The sequence below is a fragment of the Ciconia boyciana genome, chromosome 10 (assembly GCF_034638445.1).
Source record: "Ciconia boyciana chromosome 10, ASM3463844v1, whole genome shotgun sequence".
NCBI lineage: Eukaryota > Metazoa > Chordata > Aves > Ciconiiformes > Ciconiidae > Ciconia > Ciconia boyciana.
In genome coordinates this window covers 5,145,001-5,158,684 of record NC_132943.1, presented here as the reverse complement: position 1 = coordinate 5,158,684, position 13,684 = coordinate 5,145,001, and the positions used below count along the sequence as shown (strand labels likewise).

The 13,684-nt window shown below is 40.3% G+C and overlaps 1 protein-coding gene across 1 annotated transcript in view; it reads right to left on the bottom strand.

Moving 5' to 3' along the window:
• Nucleotides 1-13,684, bottom strand: part of GTDC1 (glycosyltransferase like domain containing 1) — a 343,668-nt gene that overhangs the window by 61,947 nt on the left and 268,037 nt on the right. The window lies entirely within an intron of this gene.

Genomic DNA, 13,684 nt, shown 5'->3' with positions numbered 1-13,684 from the left:
ATGGTTAGTTTCAGTTGTCATGGATAAACAAAAGGGTAACTGTCTAGAATATATCAAATATTGTTTCATTTTGAAATGTATGTTTCCAGCTATACATATCTCCTACCCTGTTTTGTAAAAGTATTCTGCTGATAAAATGTAGACTTATGTCTGACAGCTTTTTAATCAAGTTCAAAGAGAATAAATAAAACTAATCCAGTGTGGTAAAGAGTCTGTCTGGTTATCGATTTGTTCATAAAATGAAAAATAAACCATGTAAATAAGATGTGTGAAACACAGATCTAGAAGCAAATATTTAAAGCAATTAAAGACCCCAAAACATAGGATTAATGCATAGGTCTGCTGTGCACGAGAGATATGTCTTCAATATCACCTCAGCGGATCATGGATTACTTCAGTTTTTACTTAGCATCATTTTGCAAAACACCATGTTATTTAGGAAAGGTTGCTCCTCAGAGTGGTCATTTGTGGCAGCAAATGTGTAATGAGGCCTGATTGTTAACAAAGACCAGGCTCTTTCATCAGGTACTAACATAGGCAGAAAATAACACCAAGAAAACATAAAAATTGGCCCCAAGATGTTTTCTGACTTCATACATGTCTGAAAAATCAAGCAAAACAGAGGGGTAGTGACCAGTAATTAAAAACACAAAAGCAAACAAACATCTCCCCCATATCACAAGTATTCAACGTAATCATTTCTGAACAAAACTATAACATTCTGGAGAACCCAAATTCACTTTACTTTCAAGAAAATATTTTTCATGTTAATGTCAAGCCATGAGTACTTAAACAGTAATGCTTTTCAGCATCGTCGTCTTTAGACTCTTTTAATAGCAACAAACCAGGCGCTGTTTATAGCCTGTGGAAATGACTGGAAGAAAGATAGTCAGAAGTTCAGTCTATTCCTTAATAAAGACCATTCACATTATGGCCCCACGGGTGCTCACAATCATGGTATTGAAGTAATTTCTGCTATTACTGGAAATGAAAAGTTCACTTGTTACTTGGATCCTGTTGCACTCAGAAGAAAAGATTCTTAATTAATTAATTGATCTTCTTTTAAGCTTTCTTTGGAACATGGAGACTCCTCTCTTCTTGTTTTTATAAGCAAGACAAGGCTTATGAAATAAATCCAGATCTTTCTTAAAATAAACGTGTTTGGCTGGGGGGGGGGGGAGGGGAGAAAATATCAAGCAAACTTTTGCACACATAAGCCTTTCTTTGGTTTTGACGGGTGCCTTACATGAATTCCGTATACATGTGCTGACTTCTCTACAAAATGCTTTGTTAAAGATAGAAGCCTGATACGTGGGTAGCCAGTTCTGGGAGGACACAAGTGGGTCTCATCAGAGGAGTGTATATAGCCAGGACATATAGCAGATGCCTAGCCTTTCCCATCCCGACAACAGAAAGGAATAACCATGCCTTGCTACCAAGCTGCTCCCTTCCCCAAGAGAGCAGTCTTACTCCTGTCCCTTTTAATATCTACATGAATTCAGTGGGAAAAATCACTGACTCAACTGTTAGTCAAAGAGCCAGCCCCACAGCTCCTGCCATCAGCCCCTCAGGGCAGAGAGCAGCCGGACAAAAGATGGTAAGAGTGAAAAAGAGAAAAATATTTGCAAGCCTTAACTGCAGTAGGGTTTATTTTTTTCTCCTACTCAGGTAGTTTGCTCTTTGTTAACTAAGCTCCCAGCCCAGGGCTCCAGCAGACTCTTTTGTTGCCGGACACATACATTTCCAAATCCCAAAAGTGTCTAAGTTTGGCTTCCATCCAGCATGAGCAATTCACTGGGCCTATATCAGCACCACATTGCTCCTCCAATTGCTACTTATAAGAATATGTGCTATGACTTGGTAGAAATTTTGCTCAAACTTTGCTAAATTTTTAGTGAGTCAAAATTAGACTTGCGGAAGACCTTTTTTTCTGCAGCTAGCTTCAGTTTGAGAAAGACCACAGATACTTTAAGCAAGGAACTACCATTATTAATGGTAAATGATCAGAAAAATGAAAGCAGAGAATGCAGCAGAGACAAATACGTCCAAAACCCTGTGTTTATCTGCATCTTCTCCCTATACAGAGTATCTTCTACTCAAACTTGCATGAAAAGACAGCTGTCCTAGTAACTGGGATTCCTATAGTAAAAGGAGATGTCAGAAAAAGACCTGTAATGGAACTGAAAAGGGTGTTTCTAGCTAGAAAGATTTCTCATTAAAATAAAAATAACAAATCAATTTATTGAATCTTAAACTTCTGCAAGAAAAATTGTCAGTTTTTAACTCAAGAAATTCAACTGCAAAATAGGATTTCTGAGCAAATGATGAGAAAGACAGACTGACTTGCTGAGCTATAGCTAAAAGATGACACGTAAACTGCCCTGAACACATTTTCATCCCTCTTTTTATTTACATATATATATATATACACACACACACATATATTAAGAGCAACATGCATTTTAATAGTTCTTTAGTTCTCTGCTAGGACAGCTACAGTGCAGGTAACATTCAGCCTGTTTTCATAAGCACCCCGTATTGCAACAGAGCCAAAGATGGCCATTCAGCCCAAGGCACTCAAGAAGTTCAGCTAATCAATTACTACGTAGTATATAGACCATGGGTAGAGTTTGGAAAAAAGCTGGAAAGTAAGTTGGGACCACAATCACCAGTGTAATCAGGCAGCGTATAGATTTTACATGGCTAATTCTCAGAAGAGGCTGAAAGACAAGCCTCAGGGAATGCACATATTATCATGGCACAGCAGGTTCCCCTGCCTTGCGTTCCTGCTTCGGAAAGGAAATATGGAGCATAAGGACACTGAGCAAAGTCACAGATGCAGGTCACAATCACAAGTCCTGATTTTAATGGGATGCATAAATGGCGCCCAGGGCAATGCTTGTTTTGCAGAACATAGGAACCTTCCCTAGCACTGACTTTGGATTAAAAAAACCCAACCCTTCCCTAAGGGCCAAGGGCAACACATGAGAAATATCTCCAGCAAGTGCCCTGCTGAGGTCGGGCCGTACCCAAACCCTTTGCTGCTTGAGAACTATAGCCCTTATCAGTCAGTAGGCTTCATCGAGGGAACGCTCGCAGGATACTACTAAAACAGCAATCTCATCCTTGTGCCAATTCACCGTGTGTTATCACAGCAAATGAATATACTCTACCATCACTTATATACTGCGTACTATTTTTACACTCAGCAATTGCGTACTTCCAAACATACCTGAAATACTATGAGAAATAACACCCATTTTTCCTTATAGATCCTTGTTACAAAGATCTGGTTGCACACTGGATACAAAACATGAGCCATCACTTCAGTTTTTCACACATAACATATACTGAAGTTAAAAAGACCTGCGCTCAAAACTCGACATGAGAATTGGGGATGCAATACCGCTGCACATCAGTGGTGTGAGAAACTGAGGCACAGAGCCAGCCATGTCAAAAGAGAGCACTGCTTTTTAGTGCTCATTTTATTCAGCTCCATCCTTTTTTTTTTTTTTTTTTTTTTGTCCAGAAACTTTACATTCTACATCCTTCCTTCCTCTGAATTCACCCATATCATCTGGTATTTGGTCTGTGGTAAGCACTCAGCTTTGCTCATCCCTGCAACCCAAGGGCAGGGCAGCCTCAGAGGAAATGGGGACAGGTAGAAATTTGCCTTCCAAACTCTAAACCATGGTGAAATTTGCTGGCTTTCTGAAGCTGACTCTTAAACTCTCAGAAATACTTCAGAATTGCAGGGAACCCACCATCACATAGCAAAGCAGCCTGTCTGTGCACCTCCAGAAAGCTTTGGGCACCCGGGGCGGTATCTTGCACCTTCAGTAGCAGCTGACAGCTTTGTTTAATACGTTTAAGAGGGCCCATAAAACTCTGCAAGTTCAGAATGCATGCCAATTAACTACCCAGAAAACACCACCATTTTAGAGCACATTTCAGTTAATAAAAGGCAGACTCATAAATTTCGCATGATTCTCCTCCGCCTGTGTCAAAATACAATTCCTTTGCTCAGCTCCTATCCGTAAGTTTCTTGGCTGTATGTCTGGGAGATAAAAGGAGTGGCTACCTCCCCACTGGTGATTTCTATATTGTCTTGAAGCTCAGAATCTTTCAAAGAAGCAGCTCAGAGCTTTTTGAATGTTTTCTGGTTGCAATTTTGGGTAGGTGGAGGTGTGTCCTCTGCTCTGGAAAATGAGAGTGACCATACTGAAAGCCGTTCATCTGGTCCATTGCTCAGCCTCCAGTCTACCCACTGCAATGAAAAAGGTACAAGGAGTCCAATCATTACGTCTTGCTTTCCCACAGGGCACGTTCCTTTGCAGCACCAGGCAGCAAATGGTTTTAAGTAAATGGCTGAACACCCTGCATACGTTTCTATCTTTGTGTAGTTTCTGTCACTTGTTATCCATTTTTAATCCTGCTAGGCTCTTTGTCTTAATGGTATCTGATGAATTTCCCAGGTTAATTATGCACCATGTAAGAAAATATTTTACTTGTATCACTTTTAAATTCATTAGCTTTTAGCATTATTGTATAGCACTCCACTTGCTCTTGATTTATGGGAAAGGCTAAATAGGATCGTCTGACTGACCTCTTCTGGCAATTCACTCTCCTATATACCACTAACATATCACCTCTCATTTGTCTCTTAATCAATTTAACCTTCTCTTGTATGGAAGATCTGCCACACCTCTTATAACTTGCTCTGTCTTTCACTGGATGCTCTGTGTATCTATTCTGCCCTTTTGAACAAAACCCTAAGTATTCAAGGTGAAAGGATCCTTAATATTTTCATTATTGATCTCTTTCCAGCTCTTAAAAGAATCAGGTACCTTGTTTGTATCTGATTGCTCCTCTGCACTGAAGAACCGAATTGTCCTTAGTGCTCCCCGTGGACCAGATTCACAAGGGAATTTGAGGAATTAAATGCTGTTTCTGGCCCATACACACAACATATCGGTGCTGCTGGTTTCTACCTTGTGGCTATCTCACCTTGCAGCTATCCAAATTTGCATCAGCAGCTTCAACCACACAACCCTGGCAGTCAGCAGGAGGAGGGAAGGCAGGGTGGGAAGAGACTGCCCAGCAGCAGGTCTGCTCCTGCGCTGTGACCCAAAGCATGGGGAGCAGGAGCAACTGAGAGAGGCCTCAGCCTTCCCATAGGGTTAATAATAATATATCTGTATGTATAATAACAGCAATGACATGCATGCCATATGCTCTGCATCCACCTCTAGCATACCCAACGTATACGCCTAGCAAAGCAAAACCATCTACGTGTGTGCACTGTAGCTCTCTTTCCAATGGAGACGGTTCTGTAGGGCTGATGGTTAATGGCAACTTCCTGGCTGTTGGGATGGTAAAAGCCTGTCTTCTAACCCCCAAATCCAATCCAAATCTAACCCCTTTTGCTACTTGGCAACAGCCAGGAAGTTCTAGGTTGTCACAGATTTTCTGTTGTGTAAGTATGTATTCAGCCTAGGAAGAAAATAAGTGCTGTGGGGATCACATTAAGGTATCTGGTAGCTGCCTGAACACTTTCACCTTAGTTTCTGAGCCCCATATCAGTCTTCGTGATATTGGCTTACCCACAGCACACCAGTGTGAAGGACTGCTTTTGCCTTTTGATTTTCAAAATGAAAAGGAAGCCTCTGTCAGTGCAAGGACGTGGACCTGGGATCTACTGCAAGACGAGCTAGGATCCTACACTGTGAATCAGCTCCCTCAAGACAGCTGCACTCTAAGATTGCATTATCATAGACTGAAGATGAAGCACATAGGTGATACTTTACAGATACTTCTTTTTTAGTTTGAGATCCACATTTAGCTATGAGTCAAAAGCAATTTCACAGATACCGCACAGACCCAGGCCATGCAGTGCTGCAGGAATGTAGAGCTGCTGATTACCCTGCTGCATAAGACACTCAAGTTCAGACAAAAGAACACAATATTATTGGTTATTTCAGGTTTCCCGAGTGTTGTTGGTTGGAAAGCAAACCAAATTTCCTTTTGTGCTTATGACATGCTTCACCTCAAATGTGAGAACTGAAAGATAAGACAGCTACCTTAAACAAGCATGCCCTAAGATGCAAAATACAAGCACCTTCTTGAGAACTCTAGTACTATTCTTTTTCACGTCATGTCTCTTTGAAGTGTAGATAGCCAAAAACATTGGCAATGCTTTCCTTCTCATGCTGCAGTTTTTGAGAGTATTATGCATATTGCAGATGCGGTTTTCTTGCACTAGATTGAAAAAAGAAATAATCTTATTAAAAATGTAAAAGGATTTCAGGGTTCTGTGCATACTCAGAGAAAAGAGAGATGTCAACAATAAACATGCCATCTGAACAATACGGAAGGACCTCTGTCCCATGGGCATAATAGATGTTTTATTAATAACTTGCTTTTATATATTTTTCTCATTTCCCAAAACAAAGGAGGGAGGGAAAAAAAAAAAGGAATGGATTTGGAAATCAAAAAATTTCCTTGACTGGACAATTTAACATCCTCCCTGAAACACAAGAAGATGAACTGAGACCTGGTGTGTTTTCTGGGTTCGCATTGTCCTGCTCCAGGTGCTCTTCTACTGTCAGGAAGCCCCTGGCACAGGGACAAAGACTCACCAGTTCCCAAGAGTCTGTCATGGAGCACATTAGCTCCAGCTAATAGATTAAAATTTGGGCCTTTTACGTGGCTTAGGCAGACTCAGCATAAGCATTAATGGAAAAGATGTGGGATGTTACTAGTTACTCATTCTCTATGATTGCTGGACAGAGCATAAGAAAGAACAAGAGGGAGGACACAGGCCTCTTTTTCCACTTTCTGGAAGAAACACAGCAGCTACTGCCACAGCAAACTAATTTTTTTCCTAATCTAAGTCAGCTTTGCTCCGTGAAGTAGAAGTTCCAGTAATGGATAAAGGAGGTATCTGCTCCTCTAGATACCTTCCACCTGAGCGTGTGTCCAGACCCTCAGGCTTGGCCCATATCAAGTGACTAGGGATGGGAAGGGTAATCCTCCAGAGGCAGTTTACTCTTCTTTTTCACTCTGCCATGATATCATTTTTTCTTACACATAGCCTGTATTTCAGATAATCTGAACCTCTTTGGCAATGCTGTTCCTAGAGTATAGGTCCTCAGTAAACTAGTTTCTCAAATAACATCCCAAATGGCTTTAAGGAAGCTAAGCAAATATGGTGGGGGGAGGATCAGAGACATGGGATGTATTAAGGCAGAAAAAGCCTAAAGGAAATTTCCTCTTCCGTTTTCTGCCAATGTATATGACCCATGTTATTATGGAAAAACACTTATGTTTTGTTTTTTGGATAGCCTACCTCTACAAATAGGGTCTTTGCTACAGACATAGGTGCTGCTAGAGAAATCTGTGATGCTGTTAAATGCAAAGAAAGATGAAGGCTCCACCTCAGAAGTAATGCCATTGTCTCCCAAGATCATCAGCAGGCACTCGCTTGGAAAACATTGCTTTGAAACAAGTAGTGAAGAGGTGGACCTTGAGATCCGTGGCCTAGAGGGCTGCAGGCCAAGCCAGGACCTTGCTGCACGCTCTGCTCAGGCACCCTGCAATGGCTGCCATTACAAGAAACTACCTAAAAAACCTTTCCAGGATGCAGAATTTCCTATTTACTCGCATAAGGCTTTAATTGTTTTATATCCCATATAGTTTCTACACAGCCAGACCTTAGATTTTACCTTGTGAAGACCAACATTTTTTTTAATCCCTTCTTATCTGTACAGTTGGGGATTCATTCATAAAAGATTTTGAACATTTGACTCCAAACATGCCCAAGTGCAGAAGGAATCTATCACTCACATATCGGGATAGGATGCCTTTTTCTGCCTTAATTCAAGCATGCTTTGCAAGGCTACTGGGGTCACAAGTTGTGCTTCTTGCCTTTCCTATGGCCGCTCTCCTGTGGAAGCGACCAGAAGAACTTACTGGATAGAAAAAAAAAAAAAAAGCTATCTAATTAAGAAGCAAGCGTGCATCTGTCTCAGGCCACTTGCCAAGCATAATGTGGGGGGAAGCAAATCTTCTGCTATTAGAAACTGCTCCTTTTGGACTCGCTGACTCCAGTAGCGCGGGTGACAGACGCCTCACAGTCAGGTCTTGGGACTTTCTGTGCTCACCTAATGATGAGGAAGTTGTGGGATTTGTCAGAAGTTCATCCGACCATAAACGTGCCAGAGGTTCCCAAGGTTTAGACAGCTCTGAACACGTCTCCGATTTACTTATTTAAACTTATACCATGCCTAGTTGTCAAAACACAGGTACATGTACAAAATAACAGATGTGTCTGACAATTATCTCCAGGAACCCATGGCCAGGTTGTGTCAAAAAGAGCCCAGATGTGGCCTGTGTCACTAAGTGGTGGGGGGAAAGGGAGCGTGGGAGGACACTGTCGAAATGGATAGACAGTTTGGCAGGAAAAAGCTGGACCACTCGGGATATTTGGCACATTCCAGATTTTCTGGTGCCCTCCAAAGAGACTGTGCTTATGGAAAGAAGTCTCCTGAAAACATTAGACAGGAGTTTGATGAAAGAACTAGTCTTGCCCTTGAAGCTCATACTCTGGCCCTAGCACATCTCCTGTATGGACAACGGAGGGGAATGCGTTACTATAGCCACAATAGCATCTCTTCCTGGGTTTATTTTATTAATTTCACATAAGACCCTCTGAAGTTACTAACAAGGGAAGAGGAGGAAGAGAGGGAGGTAGCCAGCGGCCCTGTATTGCTACCTTGGCCTCTTGCCGAGCTTCGTGTTGAACAAACAAGAGCACCCTCAGCACCATCTTGCCTCCGAGGATGAAGCAGGTGAGATCACTGTCCACGTTCTGAATAAGGATAATGATTTTGGTTAAGGCGTCATTTTGTGACCTCAGTCCATCGTCTAGAGTAAGAGCAGACACAGTGATACCGGTTTCCTGTAAGGAGCAGAGATGGCTTTTACCATCCTTCTGGTTATAGAGGCACATAGAGAGGCAGATATAGAGGTTATATCAGACACTAAAATCCTTTTAACCCTTTTTCTTTCCCCACCACTTCATCATTCATACCTACAAATGCTTGAAGGGTTGTTTCATGTGAAATATCTGCAAAAGAGGTCGAAGCTCGCACAAGAACATCTTTGCTTAACATCCACCATATTGAGGACTGTAACTTAATTACCGTGCATACTGTACTGGTGACAGTAAATATTAGTGCTGTGCGCTACAGAACAAATATCCCATGATGAAAAATTCAAACGGTATCGAGCTTTTCATTAGTGCAGTAATGGCTTTCTCACACATTTAGCTCATTTTTAACTCAACTTGCTAGGGGAAGGAAATGACATACTTTTTGTTGAATAAGACAGCACTGAGATTATGTGAAGGTGCGTTTTTATGGGTAAAGAAACATATGCCACATTAATCTATTTTTATGCTTTGCAGTACATGCTGATGAGTCATTTGAATGCCAAGTTTCATTAGTAAATTGGGAGTGATATAGGTGGCCCTATGATAAAATAAAATACATGTATTTCATTTAAGAATGCAAAAAATTCAGTGCTGCTTCAGAATATCTTAGAACACTGACTAGGATCATAGGATATAAGGATTAAATCTTAGGACCCTATTTATAAAAGGAACTTTGTGTCCATAAAATACACATTAGTAATCTGCCCAATATTGTATTGTTCTATCATTTCTCTACAATCCATATTAGTCAGTGTCCTGTTAACATCCCTTTTATCATACTGTCATAATATTATATTGAAATGAGATCTGGCACTTTTGGGGTCCTGTGCAAGATGAAAAAATGGGTCTCCAGCAGTCTTCCTCTTAGATATAATTGAAAAAGAGGCAGGCATGAGGGCATGCTGTGACTCATGCTGCCAGAGAGTGATCCGGAATCATTCAGATGATGAGTACATAGAGAATGCCGTGCACAGAAAGATGGCAATTTGCTGTACTAATGTTTTGAAAATGAAAATTTCTAGCTGTTTTGCAGAGGAGCTTAGTAGGAAAGGCAGAAGAAAAAAAAATAATACTAATAATAAAATCTTTTATAGTTAAGCCAGATTATTTCTGTTGTTTTTGGAAAGGCTGCACTGCAAGAAATGTGTTTTCTCGAGAATGGTGTAAAACATAAATGAGCATTGCTTTATTGACCAAAATAAGTATAAAATACAGGAAACGGAAGGAAAACAGCAAATGAAAAAATTTCTCTCCCTTTCCTTGCGGATTAGTTATACAGAGGGATCCAGAGGCACCTTCCAGGCTCCTTAAACCAAATCTTGGATCCTCACTGAGGCCACTTAGCCATAAGGTTGGACACCTACATACACTCAGTACTTCAAGCCCATAACACTATATTTCTGCCATCAAGCACAATTTCCAATAGCCAAGCTATCTGACAAACCCCAGCAGGACTGAAAACAATACTTCTCATTCTTCCCAAATAGATTATAACTAATGATATCAATGCCCTAATCCTTCGGTGTTTCCACCGAGCTTTAACACTAACAAATAAATCAAACGAGCAATTCCAACCTTTGTTTAGTATCTATGCTGTCAATATCGGTGCCCAGTCAGCGCTAAAAAGGTATCTTTTTTTTTCTTGTTGTCCTTTGTTTTGACTAGCTTTGTTCTTGATATCATCATTTTGTACTAAATGAAGCAAATTTCATACTAAATGACGGCCCTTTCTTCAGGATTTTGTTGTTAAAGACTCCCAGGCTCATGCAGCTGGCCTGTCCCCAAAAGAATGACCCAGCCACCTGACCTGGGTCCTCTTTCAGAAACTGAAACAATCTCCTGTAAAAATCAAACCCTGCCTTTGGTCCCCGCTTCATCAGGGATGCAGTCAGGGACCTGTGGAGAAAGCAGGGCCACAGGGCTCAGTTCAGCCTTACGACATCCAGGGGAACACTTCCTCGTCAAATACATGAGAAAATTCATTCCAGTGAATATTCTTTTCAGAGATCACGCTGTATGGTAATGACTCCTGTATCTGCATGTTGGAGCAGACACGATCAAGATCAGTGCTGTTCAGCAGGCTTTAAAGGTCCTTTAAAATATGGTACATCATCCACATTTTTGCCCTCCATTTTACAGTTTAAGTTCATCTCAGTCACCTAGCTGGCCCTCACCATCCTCTACATTTGTTGGCGACATTTTTAAAACATCGTTCCTTGTTCTCCTTAATGTATCTGTTTTTACCATTGCTATTTAAATTTTTATAAGACTCTGTACACTGAAACGGCCAAAGTGTGATCCTTCCAGCAGAAAGGAGGAGACTCCTTTACTTAGGAGGAACTGCAGGAACATATGTGCTTTGCAGGTCTATGATTGACCCAGAAATAGATGGTTCCTGGGAAAACACTGTTAAGTGCCAAGATGGGCAATTTACTACACGTGCAAGTCCAGGTGAACGGGGAATCTTCAAGAAACTCCCATTGAGCTGAAATTGGGACCATTTTTATAGCTTTCAGTTTTGAGGTCACAGTCACCCAGACTGGAAACTCAAAAATGACTTCAAAAAGGCAAATGCTAACTAGATTTCACACTAGATTTCATTTTACTTGGCATTACAGAAAGAATGCAGGTATTAAATAGACTGTTTCCTGTATACAATAAGGTTAATTAGTAGCAAGGGATGGAAATCAGTGTAGACATAACTCTTTTAGACAGGTATCAAAAATAATCCCCTGATCCCCACAGACCCCAGCTGCACTGAAAGAAGAACAATATAAAAGATTCTTTAAAAGACATTTTTCAAACATTCTCCAGGTGTCCCAGCTATATTTAAATAGGCCCGTGGCCCCATGTGTACTCCAACCCTTTCTGCTCTACAGTTCCCTTGCTCCAAGTTAAATGAGCAGAGTACTTGCACAGAATTTTGAGGTGCAACATAAAGGATTTCTGTACAAAGAGACTTGGATTGCAAACCGAGACAGACAGGAGAACAAAAAGAAGAATATATTCTGGACTGAATGGAACTTCCCTAAGCTCCTTATCAATAAGGTTAATAAGGGTCCATGCAATTTACTGATCACTATGATGCAACAACTGGGCTAAAGCTATAAAGAAGCTACATAGATACTGGCTTTTAGTGCTTCTCATGGCCCACCACATTAAAGTCCCTTTACCCTTCCCCGGTCACCCCACTCAAGAGAATAAACTCCAGTCTGTGTGATTGGCCTCACTAAAATCCCTGGTCTGCTATTACGCTTCTACCTGCCCTAGTTAAGCAGATTAATAGTTATTTCCTAGAATTTGATCCTCCAGTCCCTTTGTAATTGAAGCAGTAATGCTCAGATATTTCTAAAAATGTATTTCTGAAAAAATACATTTCCTTTTTTCTCCGGTTTAATTTTGTTATCCTCAATCATATGCATGATAGAAAAAAAATTCCAAACTTCTATCTCCTTTATAAAATACATGTCATATCAAAAAGGTGACAAGAGGGGGAAAAGTAATTAGTGAGTTCACAGAGTTCAGTAGAAAAGTTAAAATAGAGTAACACATTACTTTTTATGTTAAGATTTCACAAGACAAATCTTGCCTGTGTTTTAATTGCATGTGACCCTGGCAGTCCCACTCTGAAATGAAGTGCCGTAAAATTAAAGATGACAGACGCTCAAAACAAGTCTTGTGATCTTGATTAAACTACAAAGACCACACTTTCTCTCTGCTGCAACTCAGATATGATGGGCTGTTTTATTTGGGGAATTGCTTCATTAATGCTTTCTTTGACTAGACATGTTTATTATAAAAAATACTGAATATGGTGATATCTTGCATAGTTAAATAAAGTCTAAAAGACAAGTAAAAAAATTAGGCATCTTTAAATAACCTCAAGACCTAAATGCCTCTTTTAAAGATGATGGGCATCTGTAGAAGGAGGTACCAAGCACATCTGCAGTGTATAGTACCTATTTTGAAAAGTCCGAGGTTTTTTTCACAAATACGTCTGTAAGAACAAAATTGATTGTTCTGACAGTATTATCTGACAATTATTTCAAGTTAAATTTCCACAGGCCAGAAAAAAAAGGTTAAAAAAAAAAAAAGAGAGAGAGAGAGAAAAGAGTGGAGGGGAAAAAAAAAAGAACCACCTCCTCCTCTAGCAAAATTCTTGCTAATTTTCAGAAGTGTAGTGATGATAACTGACTGCAACTGGATATCTGCAGGCTTCCAGATCTGTGAGCCTACATAAATTACTTATTTCCAAACTTCCTCTATTATCTAGACATTGAGACTAAAGAACCTGCAGGGCTATATGCACTTCTTTAAAATTAGATGTAAATTTTAACTAATACACACGCAACACCTTAATGTTCTTTATTTTCCAGACCAAGTTATGAGCAGCTCTTGGGTTTCTGTACCAATTTTCAGTTCAAAGAATCCAGACATACTATTTGTTAATCAAGAGATTCAGTGGATCAATGTTTCATCAATGCAAGCCACTAGTACCCTCCTACTGCTGTCATCACCATCATGCCTGGGATGTTAAGGCCATGCTCCTTTCATAGGAACAGAAAACAAACCCTATTAATTATAATTTACATGTCTGTCAAGACTGAGGTCACAGTTCAGCAAACTTTGCAGTCACGTGTCTGATTTTCATTTCAGAAATAACCTCACAGATTTCAGGAGGATTTCCCACAT